Source organism: Cyprinodon tularosa, unplaced genomic scaffold (genome assembly GCF_016077235.1).
Source record: "Cyprinodon tularosa strain WSP-4 unplaced genomic scaffold, ASM1607723v1 ctg310, whole genome shotgun sequence".
In the NCBI taxonomy this organism is placed as follows: Eukaryota; Metazoa; Chordata; class Actinopteri; order Cyprinodontiformes; family Cyprinodontidae; genus Cyprinodon; species Cyprinodon tularosa.
In genome coordinates, this window is record NW_024039020.1 from 167,818 (window position 1) to 180,303 (window position 12,486).

Below are 12,486 nucleotides of genomic sequence, written 5' to 3' on the forward strand. Positions count from 1 at the left end.
CAGAAGTATTTCTAACAAACAGGAAAATAGTTTAAAGATTGCATGACAAAAAAGTGGACAAAACGTTTTAGCATATTTTCTATTACCAGTCATCATTTCTTGTATAACTTCAATAGCAAGAAATAAAGCTGAAAGCAGCTAAATTTAGCTTTTCAGCAGTTGAGTTGTGTCAATATGACTCACCCACCTCTAAAATAAACCCAGCGCTGTAGGACAAAACACCAGCATAACTAAGATGAGAGATTCCACTGCTGGTGCACTAGAATGATCCATCTATAGGAAAATGCAGTGCTGTATGACTTTTTCATAAATAGCATTGCTTGGTAGGCGATATGTATCTACTAATTTATATCTGGATAATCCAAATAGGCTGACACACAAACATAATATATTTTATATTCTGGCTGTCACTGCATCTTTATACATACTTCTGAATATAATAATGTTTCAATCTGAATTTCAAATGTTTCTAATTCTAGATGCTGAAATTGTCACTGTTCTGTTTCAGATTTAATACGTTTGATTGTAGATGTTGAGTAATTACCTTTGTATGTCGTCCTCCTAGTATTTTGCATGTTCTGATTATAAGCATAAATCCTGCATATTTCTCCACAAAAACACACAATATGGATTTTCCCTGCAATTTTATGCAATTTCCCTGCAAGGTTGCACATCTTTATTCATGAAAACTTTTATTAGAGCAGGGATTATGCTGTCTGACCATCCTAATAAATATTTTAAAAATGTATGAGTACTGCATGGTAGAGACTGACACAGGAGTGGATTTTCACTCCTGTCCCGTCCCACACCCACATAAAAAAATGGTGTCCCGTCCCGATCCCGGGCCAGAGTAGAAATCTAAATCCTGTCCCGTCCCACTCCTGGTGAAATTACTCCCACTCCCATCCCGCTCCTATTCAGAATGACTCCCGCTCCTGCACCACTCCCATTCTTGTTGTTTTTGAGCGCGGGTGAAAAACTCAGAGCGGAAGTTACTATTGGTTTGCTCCCGCTCCCGTCTGCTCCCGTTAATGTTTAATCCTGTACCGTCCCAATCCCGTGATCGTTACTAATACTGACTCCCATCCCACGGGAATCCCACGGGAATCCCGTGACCCATAGGATTCCCGAAAAAATGTCAGTCTCTACTGCATGGTGCACTTTATAACAATGTGGAAAACATTTTGTTTATAAAGACAGATAAAGGAACACTCAAGAATAAAAAAAACATCACTACCCAAGAAGAGTTTCCAGAAAAGATTGTCCAACAGTTGCTCTAATCGTGAAGATCTTAATGTGTTTTAGCATTTCTGCATCATGGGAGTTAAGGTAGCTGTAAGGTTCCAACCATTCCACATAGCTTATTATTGAGCAACATGTTTCACTCTGCTTTACCTAAACTTCCCAACAATTTATTAGAACTCCTTATTACCATTTTTTCTCTTTAATTTAGTATACCATTGTTTTGTCTAAAATAAAGATAACTTTTTTTGTAATTAAGAGAACTTTAATTCCCATCATCCTAGATGTCACAGATCTAAAACTTACCAGTCTGAGTTTTCTTTCTTTGCCCTTGTGCTCAGGTGTCACAGACAGGCAAAACTGACAGGATCAGGCATCTTTTAACCTGGTAAGCATACTGCACTGCAGTTGTGCTCTACTGCTCTCTAATATAATCACAGCTATACAGTGAATGTGTTTGCTTTATTGATTCCAGACTTGAATAAACACATCAGACAGCCGCACAGAGCCATGCATCCTTCTAAAACATCTTGTGCGAGTAAAGAGAAAAGAAGAGTCATTCCAAATGGAGTATGCTAATAAATCCACGTAACTGTGAATACTAATACCAGGCTTTTGCTGGGTTATTGCAATGACTTTTTCCTATTTTGTGATCTGTTGACATGGTGCAACAAGATCATGAAAATAAATCTCAGCCACAGAAGGCTTTGTTTAAGGTAGTTCAATGAAGACAGTGAGCATAATACCCTATGGACCAGTTCTTACCCTAAAAAATGCCACTGAAATGCCACCAGGTGTTTGATTTATATCTAGACTGTAAAAATGATCATTTCTGACCAGTTCTTTAATGTCTCTGTGAACAAGCAGACTTATTTGTTTTAAGGGAGAAATTACAAGCTTCTTTCTCAATTTCTCGAGAAAACATTTTAGACAAGAGGCAATATATTTTTGCTTTAAAAAAAACCTTTATATAAGTAAGAAATATAATCTTATAAAAGTGTTACCTGGCAGTCAAAGATTTAAGCTGAATCAAAATTATTTAAGCTCTACAACTGAACATGCAATGTTTGGTCATTTGAATTAATTATATTCAGTTAATAAATAATCTTTAACTCGCCTAATACAATAGGTGTTTAAATCAACAAACAGAAATATAAAATTTTATATTTTTCCAGCTGAAATACATCTATACTACTGCTACTAATACTACTACTCTAATATTACTACTACTATTCATGATCTGCCCTGATATATTATCTAATTGCTCACTTTACTCACCTGCTGAACAACCCCGCTCACTAATTATCTTATCCAACTGCTCATTCTGCTTTATAGACAGTTTAGCCCAGCTATTGGATCCAGATCATTGTATGAGGTTTTTTTCATTAGTTTTCAGTTCCAGTTATGTGCTGAGTTCATGTCCTCGTTCTTGGAGGCCAGTGGTTAGAGAGGGTGTTAGTGTTGTTTTGTCATGTCCTGATCATCTCCTGGCTCTTGCCCACTGAGCAATAGAAAAAAGTTGCTCAGCGGGCAAGTTATCTTCCTGTTTTGGCACGGCAGGGGGGAGTCAGTTTAAAGTTCTGCAGTTTCTCCTGGTACCATGTCTTATCTCTGACTCTCTACAAATGAACCTGCTTGTTTCTGTCTGAGCGTGATGGCCTGAGCGCTCTGCTGCACTCATGGAACCTTGAAACTGTCTGAACACTGTGGATTCCTGGAACCCTGAATCTGTCTGTTCCTGTTAAGATCAGAGCTCTTGACTGGGCTGCGATCTCCTGGATCTCAGAACCGCCCTTTTCTGAACTGTTTCCCTGACCTGGCTCAGACGTCTGCCTGCTCACTGGGGTTGCCATATCAGGGACACTCTGGGTGGCTCTGCACCACATCTTGTTTGGCAATCCGTCACCTGGATCCTGCCTTCTTCAGAGAGGATGGACTGAACTGTTAAACCAGATAAGTGACTCACACAGAAAATCATCTTCTGTCAGATTAATGTGGTCACTTACCTGTGATCCTTCCTGAACCAGAGTGCCAGGGATGGGTTGTGCCCCGCCTCCCCCCGTTCTCCACCTGTCTCTCCTTCTGTCTCTGTTTGTTTTGTTATTAAACGTTTTGAAACTTCCCAATACTGGTTTCATCTGCCCCGTTATCTGACACTACTACTACTACTACTAATTACAACACATTAATTAATAACTGGGTGTATAGCACCAGTTTACAAAATATCTTTATTGCATTTAGTTTAAAAACATACGGTATGTTGTCAGCTTTATTTTGAAAGATCAACATTATACCTAACTGGTTTGGGTGGGAAAGGAAATTTGAACCCCATTCTAGTAATTAATCAAACCAGTATAAAAGAAAGCCTTATTCTGTAAAGTGTTTTTGCCGCTGTTGGGGATGCAGCCTGAGATAATTAATTAAATTGTTTCTTAGTCTAGATTAGAAACAGCAGCATTTGTTACATGACTAGCTCTTTCAAACAAATAATTAGTCAACAGAAAGTGTCAAAATCAGGAAAAGAAGCTTTTTTGAATATATGGATTATTTGATAATACTCAGTGACTCAATGAGATAAAACGATTTGAGTCTGTGATCTGCCTCTAATCCACATCTGATAGCAACACGAAATACCAGCACTCTGAAATGAGGGTGAGTAGATTTCTGTCTCCAGTGACCCATTTTTTTATTGGTCTTATCATTCTTGTGTTGTTCTCTACAGTTTTTGTCAATAAAAGAGAGTTATTTAGTTACAGTGGCGAGGGAACTGTAAATTGACTTGGAGACACTTTTTAAGTATGTGCTGCATGTATCCCTCTCTATTGGACTGTCTGCTTACATTCCACGATACAAAGAGCATCAGTACAGCAAGCAGCTAAAAACAAGGTATCATTTTTCATCAGACAAACTTTTTTCTTGTTTCTTTTTATGGCTCTCCCTTATGTTTGCTACCTATTAAATAGAAAGCGATTTAGTTACATTGACAAGGAAACACTAAACTGGCAGGGGACACTTTTGCCTCTCTGATGCATCTCTTGGTAGATGTTTTCCTTCCTTTTTACCTATTTACATCACGCATAGGTTATTAGAAAGTAAAAAATTTGGTATTTTGTGCTTCCAAGGAATTGTTTTGGGGGCTTTGGACAGGGCCAATGATGCATATTGTGACATATGACCAAGTATTTCTAAAGTACTAGTAGAACACGTCTCTATTGTGGCTTGATACAATGTTTTTTTCTCTTCTAAATCTTAAAAACTTTTTTTTAAATTCAAATGGCAAAAGCTAAAATGCCAATCAAGCTGTGATTGTGCTAAATCCTCAATATTTGTTATTAATTGCTGGGGAATCACATTCCTATTTAAAATAAAAGCTTTTTGTACCAACAATTCTTTGATTTATCTCTATTGGCATAATGTACAACCTATAACTCTGCAATAATTTTATTTCACTCATATCTATTTAACTTTGCAATAATTTAATACAATCAATCATTTGCACAGAACTTTACTGTTGTCACTTTATACCAGTGTTGCCTTGTCTGTATAGACTTAATGTATATTTTTTATATATTTTTAAATATTTTTTATACTTTGTATTCTTATTTTTTCCTACTGTACTGTTCACTGTGATGCAACACTGCAATTTCCCCACTGTGGGACAAATAAAGGATTATCTTATCTTATCATTGATAGGGTGATGCAAGATTTGTTTTATGGTTCTATTCCTCATAGAGTTTGGAGGGATAGAGGGTTCCCATAAGAATGTACTCTTGTAACATATTCAGCCTAAATCAGTTAAAACAAAAACCATCTGCTACGACATTCCTAATTTCAATATGACACATTTCATAAAAATATATTTAGGTATTAGTTAATCAAATTTGCAGTTATAGGATAAGTCGAACCACTGGATTTTAGTTAAGTCCGTCCAATACATTTCTTGGTACGGAAAGAAAAAATCATTTCGGAGCTTTAAAAAATGTCTTAAGCCAACTTGGTTTATTGATATTGTAAACAGTTTAAGAATCATGTACTTTCCCTTTAGTTATGCAAATAGTTCTCCTCATTTCCAGTATTTTAAAGCGACCAGGTCTTCATGCTTTTAGTGAAACATAAACAATACAGTTCTGGGTCAGCTTCTGAAATCAAAGAAAATTCAGACACCTAAACACACTGTGTTGGTGGTTAAGGTCTATTACATGCATTTTTTTTACATTAATATTCATAAAGAAAATTCAGTTAATAAAAAGATAAGAAGGCATTATGTAACATGAAACTAAAACAGAATGGAGGCTTCAGGTTACCTAGAGCCTGAGGTGTCTTCTGTAAAGTCCTCTTCAAGGGAACATTAATGTTTAAGTCAACTGTAGTGCCAATAAATAGAAAGAGGTGGATTACATAAAAGTTTTTGTCAGAATTGATAACAAAAAATATGAAATTTTTTCTATTTTAAATTAAATCACCCATGCAAAGTATCATTTAGCTCATGTAAAAACAATTGCTTTGAGGCATCAAGAAAGCTCCTTGTTAACACTTTAGACCGGACCAAAGCCTTAACAAATCATACGGGAGTCTTTATAGCATTGGACATTATGCCTAACTTTGATGGAAAAAAAGTCTAGTTTTTAAACAAATGATTGTACAAGTTTTTCAATGTCAGCACTTCATCCAAGCGAATTGTGTGAGTCTTTTACACACAAGTACTAATTACAGTTGTCTTTGACTTATTCGAACCTTCTGCTATCACCTTTCCTAATGATGGCAATGCTAATCAAATTCATGTTTTCGGCCATTCATTTTTTTTATTTAGAAAGAAAAAAGGTTATCAGCTCCCCTAAAAGTAGCTAGAATAGGGAAACAAAGTATTCAGCTAAGTTGCATACTATGAGGGCAATAACGTTTTAGAAAGGTTGCAAAGAGACACAAAGCACCTAATCAGTTGTTTCCTCTTTTATAGCAGGTTGGGACCAACAAAAGTCCACCAAAGCAATGACACAGTTTTTTAGTTCAATGAGACAACAGGACAACAGAGAATCATCATAGGATGGTGATTTTATTTTGAATAGTGTAAACTGAAATTCTGCATTCACAGGATGGACCCCAGCTGAAAAGGACTGCTGGGAGTTTGGTTAAAGATGGGCCTACATCGGCATCTGAACCATGTTAGTAAAAGTTAAAACTTTACTTTCACAAAAGAGTCTCCAAAAGTGTCTCCAGTACCATAAGAAGCTGATAAAAAGCAGGTTTCATTCCAGCCCATCAAGTACCATTTAATAACTCTACCCCTGCATCTATCTATACTTCTTGGAGGAATGTTATTTATCCATCCATTTTCTGTCACACTTATCCCTGCTGGGGTCTGCTGGGGTCCTATCTCAAGCTGTCTACGGTCGAGAGGCTGGGTACACCCTGGACAGGCCGTGAGTCTATCGCAGGGGCAACACAGAGACAAACAGGACACAAACATACCCACAACTAAAGAGAATTTAGAGGTCAATTACCCTAAAAGTCATGTTTTTTGGACTGTAGGAGATGCCGGAGAGAACCAACGTGAAAAACATGACTTTTAGGTTCTCCGACTGGGAGAACATGCAAACTCAATGCAGAAAATCCGGGAATCAAACTTGGAACTTTCTTTCTGCAAGGCAGCAATGCTACCCACTGAGTCACAATGCAGCAACAACAGTTGTGGTGCAACACCAGTTGTTGCAAAGTAATATAATATGTATAGTTTCAATACAGTCTTATAGAGAGTAATAACTTCCTTCTTAATGCACATTATGCAATAATAAGAATGCAAGAATAAAATAACTTTTGTCAGAGAGAGAATATTCATTTTATTTGTGCAAACAATGGCATAGTTTTTTTTTTTTTTTTACCTTTTCATCGGTTTAACCTTTATTCTTTTTTCTATTGCTCTGAACCAACAAAAGTAAAGAAAACATTCTCCCTTGTTGGACTAAGTTTTATCAGTTGAACTTTTTCTTGAATCAAGCTTTCAGAGATAGTTTTAATCATTAAAAGGATACATATCCTGCCATTATAATTGAAACTAATAGTCAAGGAAAAAAATAACACATTAATTGGTAACTTTCACACACTGACAGAAATCCTACGCTGTGTACATCTTACAAACCTCCCACCCACTCCACTCCCTTTCGTCTGAAGTGAGCATTGAGTCTTTACAGCTTGTAAAAACACAAAATTAGCTTGCAGACGCTTTTCCTGGTGTCTGTTGCTCCTTGCTTTGCTCCCTATTACATAGAAAAACGAGGCACTTGTACTGAACACGCCATTTGCTTTATTGAATAAAGTCAGCCATGGTCGCTGGCTCTCGTCGTAAAAAGCAGGAAACCCTCAAAGTGATAAAAGACTCACCAATAGCCACAGATATGAAGCAGAGACGTTGGAGCTTTGAAATTTCAAACATCAGTGCAGTGCTTATATCTAATGCATTTCGATCAACTGCACTTTGATGTAACTTCCACTCTCCACTCCTCCCTACCCTGCCTAACATCTATTAAACAGTTAGGCCAGTGCAAGAAAGTTACACTATGTTTGCCAAAAGTTGTTTTTCTTTTTCATTAATCAAAGCATTCTCATTAATTATTTTTCTTCCTCTTCTGTGCAAATCTTATAAAAAACTGAACCAGCAAACCAAGTTATAACCAAGATGAACTGAAAAGAGAAAGTGTTCTTTTCCCTTTATGATTGAGCCACCTTTCTGGGTCACTTTCTCAGTTTCATTCAGTGTTTTTCAGGCATCTAGCTTGGTGTCTATTAGCACTTTGGCTATCTGCAACACTGTGGACAGTGGGCTGGAGTCTGCATCTACTGCTCTGTTCTGTCCTTCTCTTCCTCTTGTTCTGGACTCAGCTGGCTGGGTCCAATGCTCACTCACCCATCAGATGAAAGTCACTTTATTCTTGCTCCTCCATTCTAATGTTTTTTTTTTTTAAAGTATTCTAAGTATTTTTTTGGAATGCAGCTTTATGTTTGCTTCCTCTTTTGTGTTTGCAGTGTTCGTATTGTATTTTATTCTCACACACTCTCCTTCTCTTATCTTTTTAATAATGCATTCATTTGATATCTCATACTTCTTTCTTATATCTCTGTGTATTAAATGTCTTCCTCATTATTTTGCCCACTGTACATACGATGGGAAAATGGAACTAAGCATTCTCAGTGTGCAATAAAATACTAAGATACTTCACCGAAAATTATAGCTAAGGAATTATATAAGTAAGGTTGTTTTAAAAGTGCATAAGCAGTTATGATCTCGAATAGCAGCAGATGCTTCACTTTGTGTTTATATAATGGTTTTTTGCTTTCAGAGGCTGAAGCTAACAGCCAACCTGACAGGGGAAAACAAAGGCATATTTGCCGTCTAAAGGTGCATTTACACCAAACGCGAAACCTGCAAATACTTTTGCCAGGTTTGCCAACTTTGCCAACATTAGGGGTGTGCAAAATAATCGTCATGACGATGCATCGCGATTCTAATTGTTGTGATCTACTGCATCGATTCTTGACGCGAAGTATCGATTCTTAATTTTAAAAAAGGAATAAATAAAATACATGAACGGTTGACGCACATCCACCAAAAACAAGTGGAATACAGCTTCCAGTTAGTAGATGTCGCTGCGGATGTGTTGACGCCCGCTGCCTTGTGTCACAAGCATTTCCGTCCGAGGGATACTGCGACGACTCCCGGCTCCATCACATCTGAAGTCAGATATTTGGATGCATTTTGGCTTTAAAAACAAAGAAAGTAAAAACGGATTTGATATGATGCACGTAATTTGCAAAAGGGGAAATGTCATACATTAGAATTTTTTTATTTCAGTGGTTTAAAGGACCACTGAGGCCATGTAAATGGCACTGATTATCCCTATGTTGTTATTTCAAGTTTTATAAATCTTAAGCACTTTTTGTCAGTGTGTCCACTCCAGTAATAGTAATATTTTTGTCCAGTATTTGTTTTCATGGCAGTACCTCCAAAAGTTGTTTCAATAAATACAGCTATGTATGAATATTGCGATGCATCGCAATATTTCAAGTATCATGATGCATCATGATAGAATCGCATCATGGCATTTGAATCGTGATTTGAATCGAATCGGGACTTCTTTGGCAATACCCACCCCTAGCGGACATGGATTTAAAAAGCCACTGGCAATATTCTTCATTTTAGACAGCTGAACAAAGCTGTCTGTGTTTCTAGGTTCACCAGATTTCCAGAGACACAACCAGTATGGAGAATACCACCACCTCATCCATCGGCTAGGTTGGATGACAGTTGGTTTTAGTGGTACTTCAGCCTATCCGTGACCCATTTCGGGTCCCTGCTGTCCCGCATTAGGGGATGAATCCCCCGGACAACAGAGGGCGAAGTGAGATGTCATTCTGGAGCTCAGACCGGAGCAGTGGGAAATCAGTGCAAGAACACTGGCAGATAAAAAAAATGTAACTGGGACAAGGGTGCCAGCCGTGTCACACTCTGGAACTATGGAACCGCAGCAGGGGATCGGAGCATCCCTCTGGGGAATCAGGACACCAGAGCTGTGAGAGAAGGCAGAGCTGAGAAGCCTGCTGGGTGGTGGGCTAGCTAAAGAAGCTAACTGCGATAATCCAAAGCTACAGAGGAGCACAGCGGCATATCGGATAAGTACACCAGGAAGACAAAACACTGATTACCGCTGCCCCTGAATAGTACATTGGTACTTCAGAGAGGTAGGAGAGGCTATGGCTCGCTGGAGCTACGTACCCTCTGGAGTTTAAGTGTGGTAGATGAAAGAGAGCAGATATTGCGCTGGAGGTAAGACGACAAAGCAGTCCTTCTTGGGCTCTTCAGAGCATCCCCACTTTATCCTTTATCGAAATTATGTTCTCTATCTTCCACTATTTCATAAAATATGCTTGTCTCCGCTGCACTACCTCACTGTAGCTCAGAGCCGCATCTAGTCCCTGACTGGATTTTGCGATGCAAATGTATAAAAAAGCTGATATTTTTCAACTACATTCACAGACAATCAAATGTCCACAACCTCGCCAAAATCGCTCTGTTCTCCTCCCTAAATTCGCCACCTTTGCCTCACTTGGCTTCGATCTGCTTCGCTTCGCTCCAGATCCTCTACATAGAGATAACATGGGAACCCTCCATGGGAATCCTCCGCTCCAGCTGCGAAATTCATGTTCAGTGTGAGCATACAAATGTTGCTTTATGAACTTTAAAACCAACATTATGATTGAACTGAGCTGTATCTTACACAATGGCATCTTTTAAATAGGACATTGATTTAGGAAAGGGTGAAACACCAATGAGCTTTCCTTGAGATTTAAGACTGGGTTACACAGCTCAGTCTTGCCTTCAGAAAGCCCCCAAATATCGGGAGACTCTTGGGAACAATAATCGAGTAGGTAGTCCTGCTGTATGCTGTGTCTTCAGAGTGATCAGGTTGGCTCAGTAGAATGTCTTGACCCCTCTGATCAGAAAAATCCAACATGTTGGATTGTCTTGGCACACAAAGCAACACAGACAGGAATAACTTACTGCTTTAATGAAAGTGACAAGAGAGTTATCTTCTACAGACAGAAACCGCTTTTAGCCTTTTATTGGAACAATGCTTCAAAAAGCCTGAACTAACCCTTTACGTTTAAACTGTGACACTACAATATAACAATACCTAGGAGAACATGTAAAACGCTACTCTTAAGGAGCTTAAGGATTATCAGTTAATCCTAGACACTTAAGGAATAAAATGGAAAAGCACTGAAAAGCTCCTTTTTGCAGCCTTACCAGATTAATTTTGGATACATTAATAAAAAAATGTCTAATTTTTCATTTGATGTTAATCAAGGTAAATCTAATTTAAAACACCGGGATGATATCCTAGAAGCAAAACCTTCAATGAATATATGTAACTAGGTTTTACTCTCAAAACAAATGGCAGTATGTTAGAGCATGAGGTACTCAACATCAAACTGGACACTCAAGTCAAGTCATTCAAAACCCAATGTTAGAATAATAAGAGGTCTCCTTTTTGCTCGATATGTTCTCATGCATCTAAAGTAAAGTATAAGACTTATAGCAGCTTAGAACCAAGGAACCAATTTTCTTTGGCACAACCGGGATTAAAGTGTTTTATCTTTAAAGAAGAATTTTAATTCCGCACATAATTATATTGATCAGAACTTTCTGTCTCCTGGAAACTGATCTTAGAACAGGCAAATCAGATCTTTGCATTATTATAAACATGAAGCTCTTATAAAGATTAAATTCAATTAATCTTTGGGGAAAAAATTGTGATACAAAAAAAAATCCTGGTAGATTTCGTTTATCTTTCAAAGTTATGCTAACAGTTATATAAAAGAACATTAGTAAAATTAGTAATAACGATAAAGGGAAAAAAAATAAACAGAAATCTGAGTTTAGATAATCTATATGCAATGAAAGAAGCCACAGGATCTATCATGATCTGCCTTAATAGCTCACCTTAATTATTTATGTTATTGACCTGCTTAACTCTGCACGGCTCCTAATTGTCACACATCTCATCCACCTGGTGGTTCCCCTTTATATTAGGCTCAGTTGGGCTATCAGGGCCAGATCATTGTTGGATTTCTCTTTGTTTGTTTCTCTTATGGCTGTTTTCTTAGTTTTAGAGGTTTTTTTTTAAGAGGGTTTTTGTTGGTCCTGTTCTCTGATTGTGTCCTGGTCCTTCTCCGCAGAGCCTTCAGGGTTTTCGGCTCGGAACGTGGAGAAGGTCAGTTTTATTCATGTAAGCCTGGCTCCAAGGAGGAGACCAGTTTAAAGTTTCCTGCAGAAATCCCGGTACCACGTCTTGTCTCTGTCCCTCAACCTCTGAGCCTGCCTGTCTGCATCTGTGTTCTGTCTCCTGCCTAAATGCTCTGAGGATTTCTGAAACCCAGGTGCTATCTGTTCCTCGGCGGATCAGAACCCCTGGTCGACCTGTGGATTTCGGAACTGTTCCTGCCTGATCTGTTTTCCCCTGACCTGGATCGGCTTCCTGCATGTTCTCCAGGGCTTTAGCATCGGGGACACTCTGGGCGGCTCAGGGCCGCATCTCGTTGGCAGTGCATCGACTGATCCTACCTATGATTGAGAGGATTGACTGAACTGATAAACCAGGTAAGTGACTCACTTGGATAATGATCTCCTGTCAGATGTTCGTGGTCATTTACTTGTGTTTCTCCCTCCAGAGTGTCAATGATTGGGCAGAG

The 12,486-nt window shown here is 38.3% G+C and overlaps 1 protein-coding gene across 2 annotated transcripts in view; it reads right to left on the reverse strand.

Annotated features, from left to right (window-relative positions):
• Positions 1 to 12,486, reverse strand: part of LOC119788180 (ephrin-A2-like) — a 174,011-nt gene that overhangs the window by 112,238 nt on the left and 49,287 nt on the right. The window lies entirely within an intron of this gene.